Source organism: Bombyx mori, chromosome 3 (assembly GCF_030269925.1).
Source record: "Bombyx mori chromosome 3, ASM3026992v2".
NCBI classification, from domain to species: Eukaryota; Metazoa; Arthropoda; class Insecta; order Lepidoptera; family Bombycidae; genus Bombyx; species Bombyx mori.
Window position 1 is genome coordinate 3783250 of NC_085109.1, and position 13355 is coordinate 3796604.

Consider the following 13355-nt stretch of genomic DNA (forward strand, 5'->3'; position numbering starts at 1 on the left):
CGTGAAGACGTATCGACCAGACGCGACGCCCACGGACGCGCATGCGCCATAATACAAACAGTATCCCGATTGGTCTGACTCTTGTGACGGATGGATGAGTTGAAATAATAATTTGATTACTTACATACACCTGTATTATTAAAGAATGAAACTCAAAGAATCACAAACAAAAGAAAGGTAATTCGTTATGGTTACTTTAGCCTTAAAAAAATTGATTTATTCGTTGCTTATTCATTGGCTTTTGCAGAAAGAAAAGGAATGAGTGACTTCTATCGTTTACAATTTATTTTTTGAATGTTATCGAACATTTGAACTTTAAAATTTTTCCTTAGTAATTTGGTAAGTACTTACAAATTTAACAAAAAAAGAATCTTATAAATCAGGTAATACTTGCAGTGTGAATGCAAGAAATAGCACTGACGGCTGAGATTAGCGATAGATTAAAATTATTTTTAAATTGATTGTTGTATTGCAAGCTCTCACAAGTGGAAGCCACAATCCTACGTATACTATCTGCCGTGGAGCAGTCATGCGTTCGGGTTTGAACGGTGGTATAGCCGCTTTACAAAACAATTACAACTTCGACTTCATATCTAAAAGTGGGTAGCGACATCCAAGTTGTCATGTTAATGGGTTCCGCAGAGGTTGAAAAAGTGATTTAATAGATTACAATAGTGTACTTAAGTTAATAAAAAATATTTAAATCAACGTAGCTGAGGCTATCTTTATTGACTTATCCTAAATGAAAACATCAATGTTCTGACAGACTTTTGTATTTTATTTTAACGCCCGCATCGTCGAAACCGCCACCGAAGGCCAATATCTCGCTAGAATTTTAATTACGGAATAAAAGGTAGCCCTTAAATTTATGGCCGTTTCCGTTCGAGGTTTTGTGGGAGAAAATATCCAGTATTTTAGGGCATGTGGTGAACGAACTAGCACGTGTCGACACCATCCTACCTTTATTTATTGCCTTTTTAGGCAGACGACCCACCTGATGGAGAATGGTTACCGTCTCCCATATGGACATCAAATGCTAGAGGCACAGCCAAGCCGCTGCCTACCGTCCCTGCGACTTGAAAGCTGTGCGTTCTGTTTCGAAGGATTTGAAAGCCTAACCTTTAGATATCACAGTGTGAATTCCGCCCCCTTCTTCGGACGAGGTTGGAATGTGAACGGTGGTATTCACATCATGATACACTCTACTGATTACTAAAGTCAGGTTTCACGATGCTTTTTTAATGAGCAACTGCTGTCAATGTCTCCACCCATGAGACACTTGAGTAACCGACGTCATTGGTGGGTTTATTTTAATATTTTTAATTCCTTAGACGGGTAAACGAGCTCACGGCTCACTGTGTATTAAGTAGTTACGGGGATAGCCCATAGGAATCACAACTTGAATGCGGCAAGCCACCTTCAGACTTGAGGTCTATATTTCAATTATTTACTTGTTAAACAGATTACAATTTTTACCGGCTTGATTTTTTTAATTACACGATGTTATTCCTCCATCGTGGAAGTAATTCACGAACATGTGTTAAGTACTTATTTCATTCCATAATTGGTTCCTGCGATATTTGAACAACGGCATAGTCGCCTCGCTCAATACGAGTACACCGGGCGACTTATTCTTTTGGCCACAACGAGTTCAATATTAAATTATTATTATTATTTTCCTACCTATGCTGATAGCCTTGAGAGGCTATTTCAGTTTCGCCCTAACGTGTAGGTGAGGTCATGGGGCTCAAACCGGAGTGTTGCTAACACTGGCCCTAGCAAGAGCAGTGCTTCGCAGAATTTACCACCGGATCGGAAACTCAACCCACTGAAAAGATCCGTCGAGAAACTCAGTGGACTGTTTCTATGGGTTAATTCGCTCGTCAAGCCCTTCGTCGCAAGCGACGGGTTCGACGAGGACGGTGATTGGTGCTTGTGGTACCTAAAAGCACCGTTGATGGATCGGGAGGATCCGTAATGACGTGTTTTAAATTAAGAATATCGACTGTCGTACGTCAACTAGTATTAAAGTGTAAAAATGCTTTATTTTAATGAGAGAGTGGGCACTACAAATGCATATCAGTTGCTACTCTGATGAATATTTAGACATGACTTAATCAACTCCTCTTTACCATTGTACAACTCGTCAAAGGAGAAGAATTCATACGTCTTACCCGTAAACTCCTCACCTGGCGAAAATAAGGACACTAAAGTCACTAGTCCCTATATCCATTGTATTCCACTATGAACAACAAGTTAAATAAATAGTGAAGCACAAGCGTCAATTACTGTCGAGCTGACCTACTTTTAGCGTTGGAATCGATTATTATCCTATTGCAATGTGTTCGTATCGATGCGTTTTCTAGTGAAGTGCCTTTTTGCCTTTGTGAAATTTATTACTAAATACATTCTTTCACATTTTAAGTGAATAAGTATCTAATTTGAATAATATCTGCTGTCGATTTCTATAAGTTGAAGATCTTAATAATAGCAGCCTGCATAGCTATCAATCAGAAGAAACAGTATCTCGGATCCTGCACAGTATCTCTTGCAACACAATATCTCCCTACCGCTTCCCTATCTCTCATTTGTGATCAGTATATTTCTGCCGCGAAACAATCAAATAGATCTAGTCCTCTAATTGAAAAAAACAGGTCAAACATGGTCTCGGTAAAAGATTTAATGGAATAAAGTTTACTAAAACACTCCGACATATTTGGATTCCAAATAAAATAACAACAATGGGGCTTATTACATGATGATGGATGAAGATTTATTTATTCAGTATCATTATCATATCGAAGTAGACTGAAGCGTAAAGTATTACTGTCACGTGTTACCTCTTGCCGGGGTTGTTGATTGATGTGCTCGTATTATGCATTCATTCCATCAATAGTATTTCACATGAGGATATCAATTTTTATACTCATTTTTTTGTGTCTATAATTACTAGTGGTCCCCCGTTAGTCGAAATTCGACTATAATTAATTGAAAATATAAGTTTGTACGCGTACACTATTATGGTGCTATTGTCAAAGACTATTATACTTCTATAATCACAGATTTCACCAAGACTGCACTTCAGACAAATATTAATAAAGACACACAATATTAACTTCATCTATTCTCAATTCAGCAATAAGAAAAGTAAGACAATAAACAAATAGTATGCATGCGTGTGTGTGTCAAATACATGGTAGTGTGTGTAATGTTTTTATTTATTGATTTAATGTAATCCTTGTGTATAATTAAAAAAAATATTAACATTGTGCACGCCTTCTCTATATTCTCTATAAGTATGGGAAATTTCATACTCCTCCGTCCGCGCAATTTTCGTAAAAAGGGGTACAAAGTTTTTGCTTCCCGTATTAATATGTATATAGATAAAATTTCAAAGCCTCGTCATCACTTTTAACAAGTTTAGATAGCATTCAAATTTAAAATAAACTATAAGCTATAGCTGTAACTATAATTATAGCTGACCCGGCAAACGTTTGTCAACTTTGCCAAGTTTTTTTTTTTTTTGCTTAGATGGGTGGACGAGCTCACAGCCCACCTGGTGTTAAGTGGTTACTGGAGCCCATAGACATCCACAACGCAAACGCCACCCACCTTGAGAATAAGTTCTAAGGTCTTAAGTATAGTTACAACGGCTGCCCCGCCCTTCAAACCGAAACGCATTACTGCTTCACGGCAGAAATAGGCAGGGTGGTGGTACCTATCCGCGCGGACTCACAAGAGGTCCTACCACCAGGTGAGGATGAACAATTGAAACTTCACACAGCTAGCTTAAATCAATAAAAACAATTCAATGTAACAATGTTTATCGATATAGATCGCATTGTTGACCGACAGTCAAATAAACAAGTCGATAGCCCACATAAAGAGACCAGAACTAGAAGACAAGCAGGTACAAATAACCTCAGATCGCCGATAAATTCGATATAACGCACACGTCCCCCGCGTATTCCGAACACGCAACGACGCTTACTCAGAACATCCTACTATATTTTCTGTGAATACATTAATCGCCTGTATTAAACCGGTGATACCCAAAGTGGTCTATATCAAACCCCACGGGTCCATTATGACGCGCAGAGTGTCCACGCCAATCGAAAAAAGGGGTTCAAGAGATGTAAATGGAGGTTCATGGTAGTGGATCCAATTTAAGTAGGTCGTGAGAATAATTATGTGTTATGGCTTTTACCTGAAGAGTAATTGACATACAGATGGAGTACTTTATGTGTGTATTTAAATGAAGATTATATGAGTCGTCTATTATCAAAGGTGGTAATCTGTGCATTTTGACAAAAAAATGTTATTGATATGTCAATACAGATTAATTTCAATATAATCGTCTCCTTCAAAGAATACGGTTCAAAACCTGCATTAAATAAAGGTTAATACTTAACCTGTTATTTATCTAAGATGTCGTTCAGAAGAGTTTTGTGACTGCCAATGGAATACAAAGTCAATAATTCGTTTTTCTGATTTACCAATAATTGTCCAAAAGTCACATTGCCGGCTTTGATAATAGTCGACTCATATGAAGGAAAAGTTTATTTTTACTTCCCTATTTTATGTAATACTAGCTGAGTCCTGTGATGTTACCGATGGTACCGTGGGTGAAGCCGCGGGGCGAAGCAGTTACTCCTTATATCATCAGCTACCTAACAGTGAAAGTCCCGTCAAGATCGGTCCAGCAGTTCCAGAGATTAGCCGGAACAAACAGACAGACAGACAAAAATTTTACAACTTTTTTTATACAATGTTGGTTTGGTGTATGTACTGTATATATATTAATATTAATGTTTAAATTTGCATATACGATGCATTATTATATACAGTTCATTGAAAAATATACACAAAAACTTAAAAAAACTAACTTGACCTGATTCACCTTAGCTTTTGGGGTGAATCGGGTCGCATACGGGGATAATAGAGTTTTTCGATAGGGTTGGCACTATTTAGTTGTTAGGTAGGTAACTTTTCAATGTCTTTAATCAGTTACAAAACTCTGATGACTAAATCAAACTAGTTCATATTCATAAACACTGTGTAAATAAACCCTTTTCGATTCAACAAATTTAAATCTTACAAAAGCACATTGTGACAACCCAGATTTGTCCCTATTCTACCCACAACACCTATTCCCCCCAATCGACGGTATTAGATATTCGAGACGGTCGTAGCCGCACACCCGTATCTTAATGTTATTATTACCCTGTCCAAAACTAGAGCTGTATGCGAATATTTGGGTAACGCGTTCCAGTCCTATTAATTATTAAAGAAACTATTCGTCGAATGGAATGCTATAGAAGCATTAGGGTAACAATAAATAAGACTGGAGTTCTCCAGCAATCAACAGGATATTTTACTGCATTTCTTATTAATCTAAGCCTGCCTCGTTGAGTTAGTATATCATTAAATAGTAAGTAATAAAATCAATTTTATACTAAGAATTAGGAATTCAAAAAAATATTTATATAAGAAAGAAAAATTCTGCGTCTTATAACTAACTCAATTTTACTGCTTTGCTATTGGGCTCAAACAATTTTCATATTGAACTTCATCAAATTCGTTTCAGTTTTATTCGAGTTAGGTACAATGAGTAAATGAAAATATGCCATAAAATAGGACACAATTTACGTTGAGGTATTTAATTAGTATGCAAATTTTAATGTAAAATATTAACTATTTGATAAATACGGGCGGTTTTCACCCGGTTGTTGAAAGTTTACTCTAGACCCTTAACCAAATGATTAGTAAAGACTAGTCATTAGAAGAATACATATTCCTTTACAACGTGAATAACGTGATTAAGGGACAACGCAATTGGGTAACATGCACTTCAATTTGCAGTATAAGCAATCTGGATGTTATTGTACCTTTTGTATAATATAATAATAATAATAAATAATTAATAAATAAATATTTACTAACAATCACGCCACGTTAACTGGTCCCGTGGTAAGTTCGTAAAGAACTTGTGTTACAGGTACCAGAAAATATGTATCACCAGTAAGGCAGTAGGTGTTTACTAAGCCACGTTGAGGATAATGATTCTATAGACGTCTAATACTCATGAATCTGGTCAGTTTACATTCTGATTTAACATTATTATTACAAACTCATTATCCATAGGTAGATAAGTTGATTAAGATTATTTTTCATCTAATTACATATATGATATATGTATGTTTTAATTGAATAATGTTTCGGAAATTTTTACTACGTAGATAAACAATGCATCCAAAAAAAGTTTCAGTCGAATTGCTCGAATAAATCTAGTCATTTATAATCAAATATTTTGAAAACTGAGCCAGTATCACAGACTTTATAGTCAAGTTTTCCATTCATACAACTAACGAACGTTTTACAAAAGGCGCCGTTGAGTCGGCCATTTTGCAAAATGAAACATTCACTATTTCCACCCTTTTAGAGTTAAGGCACGCAATTGTGGTACTGTTTTGTGTATCGATCGCGGATGTTTTTGTATTTCTACAAAGGGTACAGTAGGGCATTCGTGGGTTGTTAACCTACCTCAACATGGCGCACAGAAGGTATCCAAATATGGTAATTTAATTTGGTCCGGTTATAGGGTAGTGAAATTTACAATTTAAACAACGTTAGTATTCGAAGGGACTTCAATAGCGTGCAATACCTTTCCGGTTATAAATTCAGTCGTCTCTGTTCATTTAATTTTCGTGGTCTCACTTCGGTTCCCTCTGTATTTTGTACCGCATGTTCCATGGGGAGTTCTCTGAGGAATTGTTCGAGATGATACCGGCATCTCGTTTTTACCATCGCACCTCCCGCCACCGGAGTAGAGTTCATCCATACTACCTGGAGCCACTGCGGTCATCCACAGTGCGTTTCCAGAGATCTTTTTTGCCGCGTACCATCCGGCTATGGAATGAGCTCCCCTCCACGGTGTTTCCCGAGCGCTATAACATATCCTTCTTCAAACGAGGCTTGTGGAGAGTATTAAGCGGTAGGCAGCGGCTTGGCTCTGCCCCTGGCATTGCTGGAGTCCATGGGCGACGGTAACCACTCACCATCATGTAGGCCGTATGCTCGTCTGCCTACAAGCGCAATAAAAAAAAAAGATCACAGATGAGATGTAAAATAAAATTGTAATGTATTCGTAAACGTAAGATAAATAAAAAACAAAAGATGCTGAACGTTTTGAAGTGTGTCAAGTATAATGAGCAAGGATTCTCACCAGAAGTGTCATTAAACAGTTAGTTGCGCTGTCTAGAAACGTTTGTGAGATTACTGGCCCAGCCTTGAACTATTTCACAATGAGAATGAGCAAGACTATTCATGAAGATACTCTGTTTTATTATCGCGACTAACTAAATTTACTACTGATCATTTAGGACCTTAAAAACTTTAGCCAGAAAAAGAGCTTAGTTGTATTGTGTCAACAGGGTGACGGTTATGGGTTTTTTTTATTTTTTTATTGCTAGATCAGTGGACGAGCTCACAGCCCACCTGGTGTTAAGTGGTTACTGGAGCCCATAGACATTTACGACGTAAATGCGCCACCCACCTTGAGATATAAGTTCTAAGGTCTCAAGTATAGTTACAACGGCTGCCCCACCCTTCAAACCGAAACGCGTTACTGCTTCACGGCAGAAATAAGCAGGAAAGGTGGGGCAGCCGTTGTAACTATACTGAGACCTTGGAACTTATATCTCAAGGTAGATGGCGGCATTTACGTTGTGGATGTCTATGGGCTCCGGTAATCACTTAACACCAGGTGGGCCGTGAGCTCGTTCACCCACCTAAGCAATAAAAAAAATAAAAAAAACATTTACTACCGGAGCTTCGGCTGGCCGTTTATTAACAGCGCCATTGAAACCTTCAACCACTCATTTGAATAGCGGTACTATTTGGCACCTAACCTTAATACGAGTCGTAATTTCACACTAAAATGTTTCAGCTTCAAAAGTAAATGATTCAGTAAAACAAGAGCAAGGCATGAAAAAACATGATTGACATGTATTATAATCCTCAATGGTGTTGTTTTATCCTCGAGTTTCACGAGACCTTCCCTGCCCACGCTAATTTCAAGGTGAAGGTCGTATATCAAAATTATCAATAATTAATGCATCATCCCACATAGTGCGTCCAGGCATAAACAATAAGTTGTATGAGACGTTCGGCGCCCAGTTGTCGCGCCTGTGACGCATGGATTACAGGACGAAAACCAAGTCTGGAAGCGCCTACGTTTGTTTATTTACATCGGCTATGAATTCGAATCGACCTGCCCTCTGAGGATTTATATTTACGTCACACATCTCGTTTTAATGTTTCTATTAATATTACCAGACCTGTCAACGGTGGAAAGGTTTGGGGTATTTTTAGAACACGGTCTTCTATTATTTTGTTGGTGTATATAATAATATGTTGTATATTAACGATTATATCTGTTAAGACACTTTTATTAGCTTAACTTATATCGGAATCCATAGAACTTAATTTCACCAACTTCAAGGGGTTGGACAATGAAAATTTGGACATGTATCAAGTCCCGTGAAAATTCAATAATTTTATAAGCTTGGCTTAATATATATCAACCAGGTTTATGATAAAGATGATAAAGAAATCAATCAATAATACTTCATTTGAATTTTAGTTAGGCTTGCTATTAGTGCTACCTAATCGGTGATAGTCTAGGCCCTAGACTCTAGGGTATACCAATTACGTGCGGATTGCCAAGTGGGCTCACGGGGATCAACCTCAAGATTGGGGAACTTCAAGTCACTAGCCCTTGAACGAGCAGTGCTTCGATTAATCTAGCACTGGATCAGATCACGACCAACTCAGAAATTGTGTCTCAACGATGATACGATAGACTTCGACCAAAACAGTGACCGGTGCTTGAAGTACCTAAAGGCATCGAAAATAGATTGGGAAGGTACGATAGAACTTGTCAATTTAAATGATTTTCATTCGATATAAAGATTTAGACAGACATAAATTTTGTAAAAGTTCGAAAATTACAAATGATTTCAAAAAACTTTAGTACGTGTTACCACGAAAAATGTATTCAAGTTATTTCGTCTCGTCGATTCCGTCAGACGCACTTAGACGCTTCCTACAGAGAAGACACATAAAACACAACCATATTACGGCGCACGCTTGGACCGCTCACGGCGAGACTCGACCATCACGAAATCACAAAAAAATATTAACACAGAGATTGGTGACGTGTAATTTTTGTTACTTAAAGAGATTAAAAATTAAAATACTAGCTGACCCGGCAGACTTCGTGGTGCCTCAATCGATAAATAAAAGAACTAAGCTTTTGTATAAAATAAACTTAAAACAAACAAAAGAAATCCGTCCGACGGGGGACATATCAAAACAAAATTGGTATTTTTATTTAATTCGAGCATTTTCATATTTATCTACCTTTTAAACCTTCACTGAACTTCCACAAATAATTCAAGACCAAAATTAGCCAAATCGGTCCAGCCGTTCTCGAGTTTTAGTGAGACTAACGAACAGCAATTCATTTATATATGAATTTATATATAGATTAAAGGTTAATAATAATTGAAAAGAAAACAGACAGACCTATTTATATGGAAAAGTTTGCAAGACAAAGAATATCGAATCAATTCCATTTTGTAGACGAAATATTATTTTACTATACTAACTACAATACTAATGGTAGTAAAGGCGAATGAATAAACTCAAAAAGGATGAACGTCCGTAACAGTAATATTCTAAGATTATTTTCCTACTCAGATTTTTTTATTGCCCGTGTAGGCAGACGAGCATACGGCCCACCTGATGGTGAGTAGTTACCGCGCCCATGGACTTCAGCAGGGGCAGAGCCAAGCCGTTGCCTACCGAAAGCTTCAAATATCCCTTCACTTAAATACTTGTATACAGTAGTACTGATGGTAAGCAGGGTTGTTGAGCAAGCATTGTTACCACTGTCTTACTTGTTTTTGCCTCGCAGCAAATATACATTGAGGTCTGAAGGCTGAAACCATTAATACAATTCAATTGAGACAAATAACTACAGTCGTGTATATATTGTAGTTCTAATAAGCTCCGAAAATCGTATAACAGTAAATAGGGCGTGAGCTTATATGCTGTACATCAACAAAGAAAAAAATGGATTTACAACAATATAATGCCGAACTTTGTGATAATTTTTTTTCGGATCCTCGAACTGGTAAAATTTAGTAATGAAGGAAATTAATCAATCCAAAATAATCCCTAAAGGTGTCGTCCTTTTTACTACGTAACAAGAATTCAATTAGTGGGTATGAAAATGCGTGATTGCCCATTTATCCGTGAGACCGTGACGGTAGATAAATTAAATTCGATGAGGTCATTTTAATCTGGCCTTTTTAATATATGTTTCCCTGGTTTGTCATTAGGATTCATAATTAGCTTAATAATTAAGATGTAGAAATAAAAAAAATATTAAATATAAAAATATATAGGTACATACGTACCAAATGAATTTTTTTATGATAATTATATGACCTGTGATAAATGTATTTACGGCTCGTTTTTTTTTTTTTTCTTCGATACCTGAACCTGATGTTAAGTGGTTATCGGAGCCCACAGACATCTACAACGTAATGCCGCCACCCACCTTCAGATATGAGTTCTAAGGTATCCGTATAGTTACAACGGCTGCCCCACCCTTCAAACCGAAACGCATTACTGCCTCACGGCTGAAATAGGCTGGCACCTACCCGTGCGGACTCAGAAGAGGTCCTACCACCAGTAGCGACTCTACGCAATACACTATTTATTCCCACAATTCATCCTTAGGACTAAATGTGTCGGTGCAACAACTACACTTAAAGCTCTTTTAAAATATATGGCCACTTACAGTCGTAGCATTAATATCATAATTTATGAGACAACTCAGATCTTCTTAAGAATCCACTTACCTGAAAAACGCTATATTACACTTGCCACCATCTGTAACAAAAGATAAAGGTGCTTTGGTAAACTGAGCTCATATTCAGCGCAACGATAAAGTAAAACTTTAATAAATAATAGTTTAAAATAACTAAAAAAATACGCTTATATAGAAAATACAACAAAATAATGGAAAATAAATTTTAATAATTTGAATTAAAAATAGAAAAATTGATTTTATTGTAAAAAAAGCGTGGGCGTCTTTTCAGGATATTCAAATCAAATCAAATCAAATCAAAAAAATTTTATTCGACATAAATGAAAGTACATACTTGTTGAACGTCAAAAGAACTACCGCCAATTCACAAGAACTAGCCTCCGTCCTGAGAAGAATTGGCAAGAAACTCAGCGGGCATGTTTTTTTTTTTTTTTTTTTATAAATTATTATTTATTAATTTTTTAATATTACATTTTTTTTTTTAAATATGAGTTTTTTACAATGAGTATTATAACGTAACAATTACTACAATATTGAAATGCCCGGAGCGAGCAACTCATTCCCACTTTGTGCAATCTTCTAGATAATCATTGACTTTATAGTAAGCTTTATTGCACAGATGTTCTTTAACAGTTTTCTTAAACCTATGTATATGTAGGTTCTGAACATCTTGTGGGATTTTGTTGTACAGGCGCACAGACAAACACCCGAATGAATTTCGTATCTTATGTAACCTACTCATCGGCACAACAAGCTTGTGTTTGTTCCTAGTATTTCTATTATGTATGTCCGACTTTTTAGGAAACTCCTCAATATGTTTACGAACATACATCAAATTTTCAAAAATGTACTGGGATGGCATAGTGAGAACTTTAATTTCTTTAAATTTCTCCCTCAGGGATTCCCTTGAGTGCATGTTATAAATAGCACGTATAGCTCTTTTCTGCATTAAAAATTTTACCTCTTCCACATCGGCCGCATTGCCCCATAGCAAAATGCCATAGGACATGACACTGTGGAAGTAACTAAAGTAAACTAAACGAGCCGTGTCCGCGTTTGTTAACATTCTAATTTTTTTTACTGCGTATGCTGCAGAGCTGAGCTTACTCGCCAATTTATGAATATGAGGTCCCCATTGCAGTTTGGAGTCCACTGTTATACCAAGCAATACGGTTGACTCAACAAGCTCCAATGATTCCTCAGAAACAATTACATCACTATCCACTTGTCTCACATTTAAAGATGGTTTAATACATTTTAAAGTAAATTTAATACATTTAGTTTTCTTACTATTCAATAATAGGTTATTGATACGGAACCAATGAACCACACACGAAATCGCATCATTCACTTCGTCATAGACTTGTAATTGTCGTTTAATTTTAAATAATAAAGATGTATCATCTGCGAATAATACGACCTCGTGTCGGGACTCAATAAAACTAGGTAAATCGTTTATATTATCAAAATAACCCTTCTACTCATATCTGTTCATAAAATATTTATAACTACTGATACCATGCATGTTTTGAAGGGGGTCAAAATAATGTTCAAAGATTCCGTTACATACTAACATACATACGTCTGAAGCTAATAAAAGCGTATTAAACACGTTCAAATCTGAGCGCATTACTGCTTCAGAAACGTTGAATTTAAAAACAAAACTGCAATAATGCAATTATTGTATCATTCTATGTCAGATAATGTTACACTTTTATTTATGAGTTATCTGCTCATTAACTTTGAAATTGCCAAAATAAGAAAAGTACTTCGAAAGGGATTTCTGTGATTTTTTCTTTATCAACAAGAGAAAGTAGGACATCAGCGATGCCAGGCGCAAGTCTAGAACTTAGGCTACTTCTGAGTCGGTCTCTTCATTGCTAAAGTCGCGTCTAATTTACAACGTTGACCACTCGATGCACAATGCTTCCCCACATGATTAACTTAAATTTAAAACTTCAATTTCATAAATAAAATTTTAAAACTGAATAGCTCGGTAGATAAATAAACGGCAACAATGTAACGTTTTTTCAGGGCGAGCTCAGCACGTTAAGAGCAGCCGGTACGTGCTGTTGTACCGGCCATATCCGCTTTACAGCTCGTTGTACGTGATCTTAAGACGGAATAAGGAAATAAATAAGCTATAATGCAGCGAGCGTGTTGAGTTTTATAACTTGTGTACTTACATATTTATTTACTGTACATGTCATGTTACGTAATAGTATACAACTTTAATGGAAGCCGTTATTATATTTTTCGTTTGTTAAATGAAAAAAGCGTAGACAAACGTAACGTTAATTGCGTTAATCGTATAGTTTATGGTAGTTTTCCAGTTACAGCACTAGAACGCATTATGCGGCATAATGCTCAACGTTGAATGTTCCAACTACAGCAACGCTTCGCACAATCGAGCACTCTCAAAAGTACTGCTCTCGCGTGATACTCGCAATCGATA

The 13355-nt window shown here is 36.6% G+C and overlaps 1 protein-coding gene across 6 annotated transcripts in view; it reads right to left on the reverse strand.

Moving 5' to 3' along the window:
• Window positions 1-13355, reverse strand: part of LOC101742157 (kinesin-like protein unc-104) — a 102423-nt gene that overhangs the window by 73685 nt on the left and 15383 nt on the right. For all 6 annotated transcript variants that reach the window (XM_062675115.1, XM_062675110.1, XM_062675116.1 and 3 more), the window contains exon 2: window positions 10932-10962. The gene's annotated coding sequence lies outside the window, so the exon portion shown is untranslated. The remainder of the gene's footprint in view (window positions 1-10931; window positions 10963-13355) is intronic.